This window comes from Pelophylax lessonae (assembly GCF_965119305.1).
Source record: "Pelophylax lessonae genome assembly, chromosome: 5".
NCBI lineage: Eukaryota > Metazoa > Chordata > Amphibia > Anura > Ranidae > Pelophylax > Pelophylax lessonae.
Genome location: NC_138772.1, coordinates 185,972,605 through 185,989,023, shown reverse-complemented (window position 1 = coordinate 185,989,023; position 16,419 = coordinate 185,972,605). Strand labels below are relative to the sequence as shown.

The 16,419-nt window shown below is 39.8% G+C and overlaps 1 protein-coding gene across 1 annotated transcript in view; it reads left to right on the top strand.

The window, feature by feature from the left end:
- The window catches only part of CNTNAP2 (contactin associated protein 2), a 2,507,009-nt gene that overhangs the window by 1,109,811 nt on the left and 1,380,779 nt on the right, over positions 1–16,419 (top strand). The window lies entirely within an intron of this gene.

The following is a 16,419-nucleotide window of genomic DNA, read 5'->3' as shown; positions in this document are numbered from 1 at the left end:
CATGCATACGGGCATGGAGTATATTGGTCATGGATGGCGGATTTCCCCTTGACCTGTCATGCATGAATTAATACCTTTTTTTCCAAGTCAGCAAATGTATGGTCATTGTTTTCAAGGGTACATGAGTTCACACACTTTTTGTGCATATAATGCTGTACTCATGTATGATAACATTGACCATTGTTTGGTTTCTTCTTTTTCTAACCCGGGTCTGTGTTTGGTTTTTTTTTATACCTGAGACTCGGGGACTTTTCACAAGCCTGGTATAATTAGTTGCAGATTGCAGCATTCAGAAATTACAGATTAGAACTATAGATGAGATGTATAATAGAGTTTTACATTGATGCGTTTATATATTGATCTTATATGACAACTCCGTACTGTCATTGATTTTTCTTTTTGTATTGTTGACACGATTATATTTGGGTTGATTTTACAGAGACTATGTTTGCATGCTAAAAATTGGTATATAGATATGTTTCTTTTTTCTTTATTTTTTGCCTCTCGGTTTTCTTATTTTTGTTATTTTTGTTTACTAGGTTTCTTATGTGCCCTACCTATATGCAAAGACCTGGACACCCAGAAATCAAATTAAGTGGCAATATTTGTCTGCAAAAACTCTTTATTAGCTAGCTCTTAAGTTGTAAACACATGCATCCATCTACTTTTTTTTATTAATTGAGCTTTTCCCCCATCCTCTTTTTTGTTTTGCATTACTTGAAAAAAAAAACGCAGGAAGATTCTTCATCCAAAGTTTCTCACATTTTATCATTCGCAATGGCCGCAAACCCCTAACCCCTTAAGATAAAATATATTGCAGGCATACACTAGTTAGATCTATTATTATTGATTTTATTAAAACTACCCTGATGATTTATCATTTTACACTATTATATCCTGTGCAGTATATTAATGTTTGTAGTAAAGCCCCATCCTGTGCTCTTTTTTTTTTTTTTTTTTCAAAATTGTATGTTTATTAAAGAATTTTTAAGAAAATACAGAGGTTACAGTTTTTAGCTATAACATACATCGGAGCAAATAAACCTCAAAGTGGAATAAGCAAACGACAGGAAATTCAATTATTCAACCTTAAAAGACAGGCCAAACACATTGATTAGAAAGGACAAAATAATCAAAGTAATCAAAAGGAACACAATCTGCTATGTAAGAAATCAAGGACATAAGAGAATAGATGTTCAGAGGCAAAGATACACTTTAGAACATATCAGTTGGAGTACTATACTCAGATTGGTCCCATACCTGTACTTCCCATATTTTGTTATATAGTTTTATTACCAGATGCAGTGAGATATTCAATTCTGCGGATCTCAGAAATAGTATGAAGGAACAAGAGATAGGGGGAGGGGAGGAATCCAATAATAACCAGCACAATGGGATGGCCCTATATGCAGCCAGTAAATTGTAGGAGATAAACTGTTTGATTGTCTATTTTAGCCCAGGAAAAAGAAGACCCAGCAGGTAATGTAATGGATCTAGTGGAAGTGCCACATGTGACTTAACAAGTTTTAGAGAATAGACATTACCTTAGCCCAAAAAGGTTGTATCAGTAAACATTGCCAAAAAATGTGGTAAAGCGACCCAATGTCAGTGCCACACTGCCACATCGCCAGCAGAGAGGAGAGATAGAGGAGTCATAACAATTGAGCACTTAAGGGGTTCTATACCAAAATAATAATATCTTGACAGTAGTTTCTCTCTGCACCACACATCTGGGTGATTTAAATACAGATGTCCAAATCCTATCCCAACCGGGAAGAGGTATGGGTCTCTGTAGAATTTGTGACCCCTTGCGCATATAGGAGTGGAGGTCTGTACTAAGTGGCGTGGCTTAATGTAATATTTTGTAGAGGGATAAGAATAATTGGGATTAATAGGGTCCCTGGGCACAAATGTACTCAAATGTAGTGGGTTCTAAAGTATATGGCAGGGATATAGAGGCATCAGATATGAGTAATGCATCTGTTTGGGTATATAATATTTGGATTGTAAATTCCCAAAAGAAAGCAGCTTACGAGAGATAGGCAAAACGGAGAATTACAAAATGGCTAAGCTGGAATAAAGTAGCATGAGCCCAACCTGCCATGCGCCCATAAGAAATGCTATTAGGTATAAGAGGATTAAAGAGAACATTAGTGAGGGTGGGGGGGGGGGATATGGTGAAGAAAGAGAGAGTACTTCCTATAGGTGCTTTGCCATACATGCATAACAAATAACATAGGTCTAAGGCAAAAACGCTTTAACACAGCATCACCATGAAGAGATGGAGATCATACCAGAGAGCAGGGGGTGTACAGGGTAAAGGGAGCCCATTTCAATTTCTGACCATCTATTGGGACCACATTCACTTGACCATGCAGCAATGGAGCGTAAGTGTGTAACATAATAATATTTTATAATGTCGGGAGCCCCTAAACCACCACGAGATCGGAGGAATAAGATAGTGAAACTCACAACACGCTAAGCCTTATTGTGCCAGATAAAAACCATTGTTGGAGAGTTTTAAGCTGGGACATTGGTATGGATTCATCTCCACCATCAGGGGCAGAAGACTAGTGATTAGTGCTTAGACCACGCACCTTAAGTAAGCCTGTGTTATCCACCAGGGTGCTCATGTATTTATTCTGCCGGTTAGTGTGAACCTCTCTACTACTATAGCTACTGGTCTCTGAGCCTGATCCCTGACCATGACATTGGTTCAACCTCATCTTAAGTATGTGGTTCAGTTTTGGGCACCGGTCCTCAGAAAAGATGTCCTTGAAATAGAAGGAAATCAAAGAAGGGAAACAAAATCAGTAAAGGGGATGGAGGACCTAAGTTATGAGGAATTTAAAGCATTATCTACATTCATCAATTGTGAGTGCAATATTGAAAATGAATTGTTTAATCTAAGGACTAAGATATGTGACCACAACATGAAGTTGGCTAAGAAGCAAATTAATTTATAACTGCATAAGGGGTTCTTTACTGTAAGAGTAGTAAAACGTGGAACTCACTTCCACAGTTATTTGTATCAGCTAAGAGCATAGTTAACTTCTAAAAACTCTTAGACGAGTTTCTTAGTTAACACAATGTACGGGCATAAAGAAATCTGTAGTGACATGTACACACACACACATAGGTTAAACTAAACAGCACTACAACCCTCCACCTCATTGCCAGCACCCCATCACTTCTCCTCCTAACCACAAGCACTTTAACTTTCCTCCACATCACCCCAACCTTCCTCTTCCACCTCACTTTCATCCTTTACCTCCTGCTGCCCCCTAGCATTCCACATTTATGGAAAATAATGGTGGATGGTGGCTGGCTACCTGTCACTTTGTGTAGTACAGGCCACAAAGAGCTGCTTGGCAAAATACATTAAAAATGGGGATAGCATTGATCTAATAATTCCACCAACTCCTCATATCATGTTGGTGATGCTATGGCTGGATTAGAAGAAGAGAAGGTAGAAAAGAGCACACAAGCAGCACAAGAGGAGAAGGAAAAGGATGCATGAGCAGCAATACAAAAGGAAGATGGCTGCTCTACACCCTTGGGGAGGAGGGAAAGGATGCAGGAGCAGCACTAGAAATGAAACTAGCTGCTGTGTGCCCTTTGAAGAGAAGAAGGAGAAAAATAATGCATAAGCAGCACTTGTAATCAAGTAGTTGCTATGCACTCTTGAGGAGCTGGAGAAAAAGATGTTAGAATACCACTTGCAGCCAAATTACTGCCTGGTATACTTAAGAAGGAGTAAAAGAGTACACTAACAGCACTTGCAGGTGAGTGGATGCACTGCACTTGGGAGGGGGTAAAGAAGGAAAAATGCTTTGTAATCCACTTCACTACCTCCTGCACAAAAAAAATATCCTCAGAGCCTCTACAGACTACCTCTCTTAGATATTTAAGCTTTTTTTTTAGAAAGTAAAAACACTGTTATTGATTCAAGCTCCAAGCCTTAGCATTTACAATACTGTCAATCATAATCGGTTAATAATAATTGGATAATTGCAACCATATGAGGAAAAAAAAAAATCTATGCCAGAAGGCAGAAAAATAAGACCTCATGGCAAAGAACTCTTTCAACATGGCACCTCATGGCAAATAACTCTCTAATGATCTGAAATAAAGAATTGTTGCTCTACATAAAGATGTCCTAGGCTATAAGAAGATTTCCAAGACCCTAAAACTGAGCTGCAGCATGGTGGCCAAGACCATACAGCGGTTTAACGAGACAGGTTCCACTCAGAGCAGTCCTCACCATGGTCGACCAAAGAAGTAGAGTGCACGTGCTCAGCGTCATATCCAAAGGTCTTTGGGAAATAGACTTATGAATGTTGCCAGCATTGCTGCAGAGGTTGAAGGGGTGGGGGCTCAGCCTGTCAGTGCTCAGTCTATACACAGCACACTGCATCAAATTGGTCTGCATGGCTGTCGTCCCAGAAGGAAGCCTCTTCTAAAAATGATGCATAAGAAAGACCACAAACAGTTTGCTGAAGCAAGCAGTCTAAGGACAGGAATTACTGGAACCATGTCCTGTGGTCTGATGAGACCAAGATAAACCTATTTGGTTCAGATGGTGCCAAGCTTGTGTGGCGGCAACCAGGTGAGGAGTTTAGAGACAAGTGTGTCTTGCCTACAGTCAAGCATGGTGGTGGGAGTGTCATGGTCTGGGGCTGCATGGGTGCTGCTGTCACTGGGGAGCTACAGTTCATTGAGGGAACCATGAATGCCAACATGTACTGTGAAGCAGAGCATGATCCCCTCCTTTTGGAGACTGGGCCGCAGGGCAGTATTCCAACATGATAGCGACCCCAAACACACCTCTAAGACGACCACTGCCTTGCTAAGGTAGCTGAGGGTAAAGGTGATGGAATGGCCAAGCATGTCTCCAGACTTAAACCCTATTGAGCATCTGTGGGCATCCTGAAATGGAAGGTGGAGGAGCTCAAGGTCTCTAACATCCACCAGCCCGGTGATGTCGTCATGGAGAACTGGAAGAGGGCTCAAGTGGCAACCTGTGAAGCTCTGGTGAACTCCATGCCCAAGAAGGTTAAGGCAGTGCTGGAAAATAATGGTGGCCACACAAAATATTGACACTTTGGGGCCAATTGGGACATTTTAACTTAGGGGTGTACTCATTTTTTTTGCCAGTGGTTTAGACATTAATGGTTGTGTATTGAGTTATTTTGAGGTGACAGCAAATTTTCACTGTTATACAAGCTGTACACTCACTACTCTACATTGTAGCAAAGTGTATTTTCTTCAGTGTTGTCACATGAAAAGATAGAATAAAATATTTACACAAATGTGAGGGGTGTACTCACTTTTGTGAGATACTGTGTGTGTGTATATGTGTATATATATAAATCAGTTTACAGAGCTGCCCAGTATTGAACCTTTCATTATTTTAAAAGCAGGTCACTTTTGGCATTAGCACTGCTGGCAAATGAAAGCTTGGCAATACAATCCAAACTGGTTAAACATAATCTTGTTTTCCCAGATATCTCTGCAAGAATCACATCTCTCAAAGGCGACTAGTGGAAATAAAAAGCAATTAAATATGTTTGTTTATTTTAGATGCAGCACAAAATACTTTGTGTTTTTAGTAATGACTAACTACAGGATGGTCTTAAAGACTGGAAATGAAGAAAATATAATAAATCCAAAGACAACAGGTTATAAAGGTTAGAGTTATTATGAAAAGAAATGAGGAATAGTGTACATGTGCAGTGCGTTAAAAAAATAATGCATGGCTTTTATAGAGACAATGTATGCAGCAGGCAACACTGACAAGGAAATTAAATAATAAAGTGAAAAGTAAACTGAACATGGATTTCTCATTGGGCTGATAATAATGTGATAAAAGGTAATGTAAATCCAGTTGTGTGAACTTTGCTTGTAGCTTTTATAAATTTCATTTTGCTTTGAATTAGCATTTTGCTGGTAACATTCCAGCACGTTAAAATACCCAGTATTCAAGGGATTAATCATCTTTCCAAATGTCCCTGCACAAAGAGTTAGATTCAGCTTTTATTGATTTTGTGGTTTCTTTGATGTGCTTCCCCTGTTTGAAGAGCAATTTTTGAACATGCAGTATCACAGCACACTGGAGCCAGCTCTTCAAAATCCATGTAACAGAAATCAATTGCACTTCAGTCCTTGCTAATGTTTGACTGCTGACTCACAACATGAATACAATAAACACATCTTAGCATTTTTTTAGGTGAATGCATATGAAGACTACAGTCAAATAACCTCCTGAGCTTTTTAAGTGAAAAAAAAGTATTAAATTACAGTTGTGAAGGTTATCATAAACTACTTTGAGTAAATGGACTCAAATTTGATGTTTATTTATTTTTTGTTCACTGGCCAGTTAAAATGTTACTCTAAAATAAAAACGAGGTTCTTAGCTACCATGGGATTTGGGGAGTTCATGAATTGCAAACTTTTGGCGGAAAACTTTTCTTTTCAACAGCAGGAATAAAAGGAAAGATCCAGAATGAAGTGCATAGTCTTTGTCCTGGTCAGCTAAGTCACAAGTGCCAATAATTTAAGGCTGGTTTCACACTGATGTGGCCGTGGGTCACAGCACGGGGTCCAGTGTGTCCCTTTCACAGATTCAGGTGCGAATCAGGACTGAATTTTTGCCTGAATTCGCACCTAAAACAGACCTAAAGATACACAGGACCCCTTTCCAATGCGGACCGGTCACATTCTCCTGTCCTTCAAATTGGATGCAGGGAAACCCAAATCAGTGTGAACCCAGCCTTAAAGAATGAGCCACTCAAACCCTTTTCTATAAATAGGTGAGTTCACAACAGCAGTCTTGCTGAGGAAGTTCTGGAACAAGAGCATAACACGTACAAGATTTGGAGCTGTGTTGAGGGTATGAGAACACTGGCTGTACTAATTAGGGATAGACCGATTATCGGCAAGGCCGATATATCGGGGGCCGATATGCACTTTCCCCGATATATCGGTATCGGCTCCGGAACTGGCCGATATTTTTGTGACATCATTCTTCCTTTTTAGGCCGCCTCCCTCTCCTTGGACAGGCTCATCTGGAGTCGGGACTAGTCTCGCGGGAGAGTATCACAGCCATACATCCACCCACAGCAGCCTGGTGCCAGCCAGTCACCCACATCCACAGGCCCAGTGCCAGCCAACCAGCCACAGGCACTGTACCAGCGAGCCAGCCAGCCACCCACAGACCCTGTACCAACCAGCCACCCACAGGCCCTTTACCAGCCAGCCACCCACAGTTCCTGTGCCACCACAGGGTGCCAGAAAGTCAGTCACCCACCACAGGGTGCCAGCCAGCCATCCACCACAGGGTGCCAGCCAGCCACCCACCACAGTGTGCCAGCCAGCCACCCACCACAGGGTGCCAGCCAGCCAGCTACCTACCACAGGGTGCTAGACAGCCAGCCACCAACTACAGGGTGCCAGCCAGCCAGCCACCCACCACAGGGTACCAGCCATTAAACAAAAATGACCATGTTCAGTACCAGATTTGTGCCAAAAAAATTCTTTATTTTTCAAAACTTTAAATGTACAAAATATCGGCCCATATCACCTGATAACGATACGTTGTGACCAAAATATCGGTATCGGCCCTGAAAAAACCATATCGGTCTATCCCTAGTACTAATCACTATGAACCATGTTTTTTCATGCTCAGATACATGGCGCTGTGGGCGCTTTTTAAATGTACTTTGGATGTTGGCGGACCTGAGAGGGTCATGGTCATTTATCTATACATTCCTGTGAACCTTGAGGATATCATTGGAACATCTCTGATTTCTGCACAAACATGCTGGTGTTTACTTCTCTATAGTTTGAGAGTCAACAACATCTGGTAAGCAGTTTACCAATATCCATATGGTGTTTGGTGATTGGATTTCACCCTCACTGCTTTCATTGCCTCTCACTGGTGTGTGGAGTACTCTTCTCGGTTACTCTTCATATGGAATTTATATGAACTTTCAATATTATTCTATCATGTTCACCATTAGAACTTTTATCATTGCTTTATCATATATTGGCGCTGCCCTTTTGTATACATAATATTAGTGTATGTTGGAGATGTTAGGGAGAGCTGACAATTCTGTGTTAGAGTGATACTGCTTTTTTAAATGATTATTTTCTACTTTTTAATTTGGGCATTGGTACATGGCCCAATGGCTGTGACCAGCTTCCCATGCCTTTTGTTTGACATTAGCTTGCTTATTAGCTCCATTCTTGGCCAGAATTGAATACCAAGAGTTTGCAGAAAAAATCTGGGAACTTTAAGCAGGATTTGCTAAACTCTTTAGGCAGATTAGCTCATCCCTTACTGTGAAAGATCTCCTTTTATTTTGCCAGGCATACTGAGAATGCCATTCCTCCTAACATGAAACTTGTTCTTAGGTTTGAGTGGGAATAAAATGAAAAAGAGACCCTATGTCCCTTAAATGTTTTAATAGAAACACATCTATTCTTCTCTTGGGCATGCCAGAGGAAAATAATATGCTACTTTTCCCCAACTGGAGGATATAGTTGCAGATACTTAGCCATGTACAGTAGTTGTTAGGTTGACATCCGCCTTCCTCTTTGAAGTTTATACACAGAAAATTGAAAAAGACACTGAAATCTCCAGCTGCATCATGCAGGTTGGCTCTAAATATATATGCACAAAACAAGAGAAGGGCGCACCGAGCTAGTGCAATACCATAAAATATTTATTGACAAATTGTTAAAACCACATCATGCATTCTACTCACAGGAGTACGCTAGGTGCAATCGAAAAAGAGAGTTTCTTTGGCTGTCCAGAGACCACAGGACTGTGATGCTTAGTAATGACAGGCACACTTGAAGGTATCCATAGGGCTAATGCGTTTCGAGGGATAACCCTCTTCCTCAGAGTCAATGGCTCTCCCTTCGAAACACGTTAGCCCTATGGACACCTTCAAGTATGCCTGTCATTACTAAGCATCACGGTCCTGTGGTCTATGGACAGCCGAATGAACTCTCTTTTCCGCTTGCACATAGCCTACTCTTGTGAGTAGAATGCATGATGAGGTTTTAACAATTTGTCAATAAATATTTTATGGTATTGCACTAGGTCAGTGTGCCCTTCTCTTGTTTTGTGCTTTTAGTTTGTGTGGATACCCATCATCCTGAGAAGGGCAGCAAGACTTCAGATGTTAACGGTATAGCCAATGCCTCTTTGGCCTACATGTAACATTTGAGTGCAGGGGACATTTGCTTGTGTTTTCTAAATATATATTAGCTTCATTAGAGTTCAATTGACCCCGAGTTCAAGCACCTATTGAATTCTTCTAAAAGTGAAAAAGTTGTTTGCTTGGAGTTTTACTAAACAAAAAGTGCGATCCTTCAGCCACTCAACACCCATTTTGGATTTATTATGTGCTAGGCATTGCAACTTACTTATCCTGTTTCCTTACACAAGAATGTGAAACTTTTCTAAAATTCTTTCCTATAAGACTACCATCACCAAAGTTATTTGTTATCTTACAACAGTCTGCTTTAAGCCAAAATGTATTTATACTATGCACCTACATCTGATTTCCCTTAAATACATTTAATCCATTTTCTTCCCTTTGGCTTGGAGGCACAGTGGCTCTTGAAGCAATGCATATATTAAAAGTGATGATGGTGTGATGATCATGACTTTGAATTTTATCTTGCTTTCTTCTTAAAAGCTTTGGGTGAAATGTTGCAGTTTTATGCCTGTGACATGGTCAGTTAATCAAATGTAATGAGAAATAAATGCTTTTGACAAAATCCGAGTGTAAGAAAAAAAAATCCTGTCAGCTATTCCATTTGCTAGTTATAAAAACATATAAATGCATGCTCGTGTAAAGCTGATTTAAGATAAGTTTCAATAGCGTTTATGACTGTAAACCAATGTCAATGCAAACAACAAAAGTATGTAAATTGTAAATGCTGCATGCTGTGTTTGCAGAATAAATTCCAGTGTATAACATATTTAGGCAGTTTTAAAAACGAATGGCAGCAATAAATACCCTGACATAAGCTATGCCATTTTTATTAAACTTTATTGGGTTGTATAACTGCCTATTTGTTTGGTACACAAATAATTTTAACCTTGGCTCCCATTCATGCAAAATATTTAGGTGATCGACTTTAAAGTATGATGATGGCTGAATGCAGAGTGTGCTTACTATGATTTAACAATTTACAGCAATTGCATATGCATGTTTATTCAGGGTTACTGAGCTGACTGTAATGATTTCCATAGCCATTGAATTCAGAAAGCAATTCTTACTTAGAAGAATGAAAAGAAGTATACATTTATACTAAGGCATATATGGAAATTTAGACTGCACATGCCTACAGCCTTAGTACCTTTAATCAGTGCCCCCTTATAAATGAATGTCTTACAGAAACCAGAGGTTTGCAGTTTCCCGGTGAATTTAGGTATAAACGTGGCAAACCAAATTCTTTGTAATCATAATGTACTGTTTGACCATTTTAACTGTGGTAAGCAGGGGTGGAAATGCCCAATAATGGTGGCTTTATGTGCCAGCCCCCCACATAAAAGAGTGGGTTCCAAGCCAACACTTGTAAGTGTGTTGGAGTAGTTTAGGGAGAGATGACAGTCTGTGTAAGAAGAGTTAGTTGTTTTATGGTGCTATACTGTTTTATATTGCACTATTTTACTGTGGTGGGCCGTGTATTTTTGTGTACTTGCCAGTGTTCACAGATCAGAGACAAAACAGTCATTTTCTGGATTACCTTCTTTGTGTATCAGCAAAAACTCTATTTGCTCTTTAGCTGCAGAACCCCTTCCCCGCCGCCACAGTCTTTTTTTTTTTTGTTGTTTTATTTGGGGTCTTTTTTTTTTTTAATGTATATCCATATTATTTTTTTTACCATAGGTTTCAGAATATGACTGGGGTTTAGTGTGTCATGGTTTTATTATGGAGAGGTATATTTTATTGTATTTTGCTGAGGCCTTTTTGTATTTTGGGGTCCACAGCATACACTTGTTGCTGAAACGTCAAAAGGAGGGGGAAGTTCGGGACTTTACATGAGATGCACGATGGGATATGTCGTGCGCCTCCATCTCTAATCGGTACAAATAAAAGAAGGGTTGGGACTTTGAGTGAGAGACATGACATGGCTTACAGGGAAAAAAAACACATTTATTGATAGATACATACAGATGAAGATCATAACATAAAATATATAATGTTACATGAACAAAGTAAAAAGCTAGTAAATATCCCAATTCCAGTGTTCATAAAAAACCAACATAGTAATTTTCCAGAAAAAGTACAGTAGTAATAATTGCAACATCAATAGACTGTAATGGTCAACAGTACTAGAGTAATTTGATATAATCACAACATCATTGAACTAGACGTGTTTCGTGGACCAAATGGGCCACTTCATCAGGAGTAGATGTCTGATCTATAAAAAAATATGTATATATAAAGAAATAGCAAATGAGGATGAATGAAGACTGGAAGGGAAAGGGAAAAAGAGGTAATGTTCTCAAATCCCTAAAACTTACATTGCAATATAGATGGTTGCTGGCATTGGAAATGAGGCATGGCCTCGGGTGTCTCCCACGGGAGCTGAGAGCCCACAGAACAGGCGAACAAGGCCAAACAAGCCACACACATGGGGAGTGTGGGCTGAAATAAGTGGAATAGAAGGTGGTGCAAGTAGCATCGGAACAAAAAATGTCTTTGAAGGTAAAAAAAGTATATACTAAATATATATGAAAGTATATGTATATGTATATGTATATGTATATATATATATATATATATATATATATATATATATATATATATATATATATATATATATGATAGAAATGTCATAGTGCTGCTGCCATAGTGAGGATGTGAACATGACAAAACAGTAGTGAGTGTGGCACCAAGTGGAGTATGATAAAGTAACAATGTGCAGAGTATAAAGTATAAAAGACTGAGTACCCAAGAGATCGGAAATAAAACCACGTGATGAAATAAAAAACTTCAGTTATGTAAGAGACCAAAGAGAGAAGGGATGAAATGGTGCAAAGATGAGAGAAAAGGAAAAAGACCAAACACCCATGGCTGTAAGTGTTAAAAAAAAAACGGGAAGTAGACGCCAATAAAAAAACATATCAAAAACAGGTACCAAAGATGGAGTCCAGACTACTTGCATGTGTGTTCTGTGACTGCCAATGTAGCCAGGTGGTGTGGTCCCAATGTCCCGACAGTTGCTGACACAGGCAAAACTGCCCTTTTTTTACAGCATGTCACTCCATTCTTGCATAGTTAAGTAGTGAGCACCAAAGCACCACATGTTTATTCTGACTGTTGTCATAGCTGCCATTAAATGTAATGTAATGAATAATTATTAATATAGTAATAAATCCCCCAAAGCTGATGTCTTCCATCCCCTGTATTAATGTTATTGTCCTTCACTAAACTCTTTTTAATTCAACAACAGTTTTCTCAAGGGTTGGTGGCCAAAACTGAACTGCATATCCAAGAAGATGCTGAACCAGTGTTTTGTAAAGGGGTAGACATATTGATTTATCTATTGATCTATTAACCTTTTTAATGCATGAGACTATTTTGCTAGCTTTGTTAGCTGCTGCTTAGTATTGCATCCTATTTCTAAGTCTGTGATACACAAGCACCCCGAGATCTTTTTCCATCTCTGATTTTCCTAGAGCAGCCCCTTCTAATATGTATTTTTTTAACCAAATGTTTCTCTGCATTTAACCTCATTTGCTATGTAGCTGCCCGACCCCCTGTTTAATCAACGTCTTACTGTAATGATGCTACATCCGGTGCTAAATGTATTTTTTGGTCAGAGTACTGGGACACACTACCAACAACTGTAGACCAGTTATAGACTTCATTATTTATCACCACTCTCTGGACCCATTCATGTAGTTAGTTTCCTATCCATGTACATACAATTTCAGCAACTCCAACAGATCCGTCATGTACCTGTATGAGGAGCAGGATCATCCATAGGGGGGCCACTGTTCCACCTGTGGGGGGCCCAAACAGCAGGGGGATTCGGTGTGGTTAAGGGGCAATTACAAAAGGATGCCTTGTGCAGCTCTCTGCAGCAGCTGAAAGCTGGTTTCTCTCCCTCCCACAGGCTTTCAGCTGCTGCAGATACAGACACAGAGCATTGTTCCTGTAATTGCTTCCCCTGCACCGATTCTCTTCCCTGTTCTGCCTGATTCTGATTCCCCCCTGTTACTGTGTGCCCCCCCCCCACCTCCTGTCCCTTCCCTGATGCCACGGGAACAGGGCATGTGTCAGGATGTGTCAGGATGGAGAACAGAGGAAGGGGGGCAGTAAATATGTCATTTGTCGGCCTCTTCCTTTTTTTAATTGACAAAGTAAGTTTATCTGCCTCTTCTTTTTTTTAAGTAAGTAAACGATACTGATCACTCCTGTGTCCACTATGCTTCGGTTTATGAATGAACAGGACCCTCTGTCCCCTGTTTATTCATCTTCAGTGTAGCTGAGGGCACAGAGAAAATAATTGAATAATTTGTGTCCTCAATTCCTTTCTCTATCTCAAAGGTGAAATATCAGGGGTCTGTTTAGACCCCTGTATTTTACCAAAGCACCCCCCAAAATCATTATAAAACAATGTAAAAAAAAAAAAAAAAAAGGAACAAACAAAAAACATGAACAGGCACCAGTGATTTAAATATCCATGTGAGGAGTGGCTGTAAATGTAGTAGAGAGTTATAAGTATCAGGTGGTGCATATAGATAATGAGCTAGACTGGAGCAAGAACACTAAGGTGCTCTATAGGAAGGGTCTTAGCCATCTCTACTTTTTAAGGAGCCTGAGGTCTTTTTACATATGTCAGACAATGCTGAAAGTGTTTTGATGAGTCTTTAGTGGCCAGCACTCTCCTGTATGAAGTGGCATGCTGGGGAAGCAGGCTTAGGGTGGCTGACACCAACAGACTCAACAAACTGATTCGCAAGGCCAGTGATGTTGTTGGATTGGAGTCTTTAATAACAGTGTTGGAAAGGAGAATGTTTTTCGGGGTACGTTCAATCTTGGACAACTCCTCCCACCCACTCCACATAATGCTGGTCTGTCTGCGGAGTTCCATCAGTGACAGATTGTTACAACCACGATGCACCACAGAGTGCCACCTGTGGCCATCAAGTTATATAATTCTTCTCTGTGAGGGCTGGAGGTGAAAAAGTAATTCTAGTTTATGATCAGGATTTTATGTTGTTTTTATAGTATGTTGGTATTATGTTAATTATTATTTGGGGTAATGTTAGAGAAAGTGGTGTATTATTTGCATTTGGTAGTTTGATTTTCCGTTATTTTAATCTGTGTTTTTTATTCAATGTTGTATTTTTATTTTATGGATGGTTTATTAGAGTGTAGTTTTAATTTATTTTTTTTGGTGCTGTTGGCTGTTGTTGTTAATTTTGTTTTGTCTTTGTATCTTATTCTGTTCATTGTTGTGATCTTGTGTTGTCTTTAATGAGTGGGCTGTGTCGCAACAATTTCCCATTGGGATTAATAAAGTATTCTGTAAATAATAACAAATTGGCCCATATGATGTGAATGAGCAGTTTGTTTCTTGTGTCGGGAGCCGTCTGTTATACTATGAGCATGCAGCGATTCACACTGTACAGGCCACAGCACCTATGTAAATGAGCCTCATTTACACGCTGCCCTTTCTATTAAGTCAATACAGTTGTATCTTTTACATTTAGCCAGAAATTTGTAAGTCATGTTTTGTTTGTGTCTACTAATGATTTTAGTCCCCGTTCACACTAAGGCGACCTGTGAGGTGACCAGGTCGCCGTAGGTCGTCTTCCATAGGGAAGCTGCGGACCCGTTCTAATAGGAGCGACGCAAGTCGCTCCGACTTAGAAAAAGGGTCCGGAGCTTCTTCAATGTTATGAAGTCCGTGGCGGCCGCTCCAAGGTTGCGGCGAGCTGCTTGCACCACGACCTCGGAGGTCGCCCCTGGAAGTAGCGTCGCTCGTATGTGAACGGGGCCTTAGTGTATTTTTAGTAAAAATATTGCTTTGATAGATTCAGGGGGGCTATCAGGTAGGCTGTACGGGCCCCATGATTTCTAACAGCATCGCTGATAAGGAGTCCAAGATGATAAGGGTGGCCTTTCACACAATTCCTGTCTATGCACCCTTGAAAATCCATTACAGGGTTTGTAAGGGTATGGGTGCCAGTAAGCTGGAACTAAAGACTGGAACTTCGGAGCACTGGTATCAAGTAAGCAGGAGCACAAAGCACCCAGGATACATTAAGTCCAGTTGTAAGCAGAGTTGGGTGCTGCCAGCTCCCCAGGTTGAGTTGTGACTGACACTATGCCATCTTCATTTAGGGAACGGTTTGTGTGGCAATGACACTATAAAAAAAATGTAAATGTAACATAGCATACTGGCATAGTGTAAGATCTTAAAAAAAAAAAAAAAAAATAAAATAATTGGGTAAAATAAACAGCCTGGGAGCTGACTCTGATGAAGACATTCTGCCTTAAAATGCATTAGCAAGGTTATTATTAGTCTTTGAATGGAGCACTAATGAACGGATAAGTTGTACATTATGAAAACGATCTGAAAAATGTGTCTTTATATCACTTTTGTGAGTACAATATATTTATTTTAACCAATTAAAGATTTGTTGAGGATCTTATACTATGCCAGTGTGCTTTGTTTCATTTATAGTTTTTATAGTGTCATTGCCACACACAACCTTGCCTAGCTGAAGATGGCATGCTGTCAGCATGCTCTCTGTTTCATTTACAGATTTTTTCTGAGAATTCCCTGGTCTGGTGGCAGCTGCAAGCAAGTGAATGTGCTTTTCTACTACCTTATGTTGAAGAAAGAGACTATGTGCCTAGAATTAGAACTGTCGAAAACATAGGGGTTAATTTACTAAAACTGGAAAGTGCAAAATCTGATGCAGCTGTGCATGGTAACCAACCAGCTTCTAACTTCAGCTTGTTCAATTAAGCTTTGACAAAAAAAAAAAACTTGAAGCTGCATCAGATTTTGCACTCTTCCAGTTTTAGTAAATCAATACCATAGACTTGTAGATTCTATCACTGTTGAGTACTGACTCTAGTTTATTATTTTTGACAATGACACTAACTTGCTTACAGCCCTCCATCTGGGAAAAATCAAACATGTACCTTGCCTGGCATATGTCCTCAAACTGGTAGTGCAGAAGTTCATTAAGAAGTATTCTGGCTTTCGGGAGATGCTTTATCAGGCAAGAAGGGTTTACGTGTAAACATGAGCTGCCTGCCAATTGTACGTGATCTGTAAGCTGGGTTACTTTTCACACCCCGATTTTAATAATAAATAAAACCTGCTTTGCCTCTCTTTCTTATATTGTAGCTTAACCAAGCTACTTAA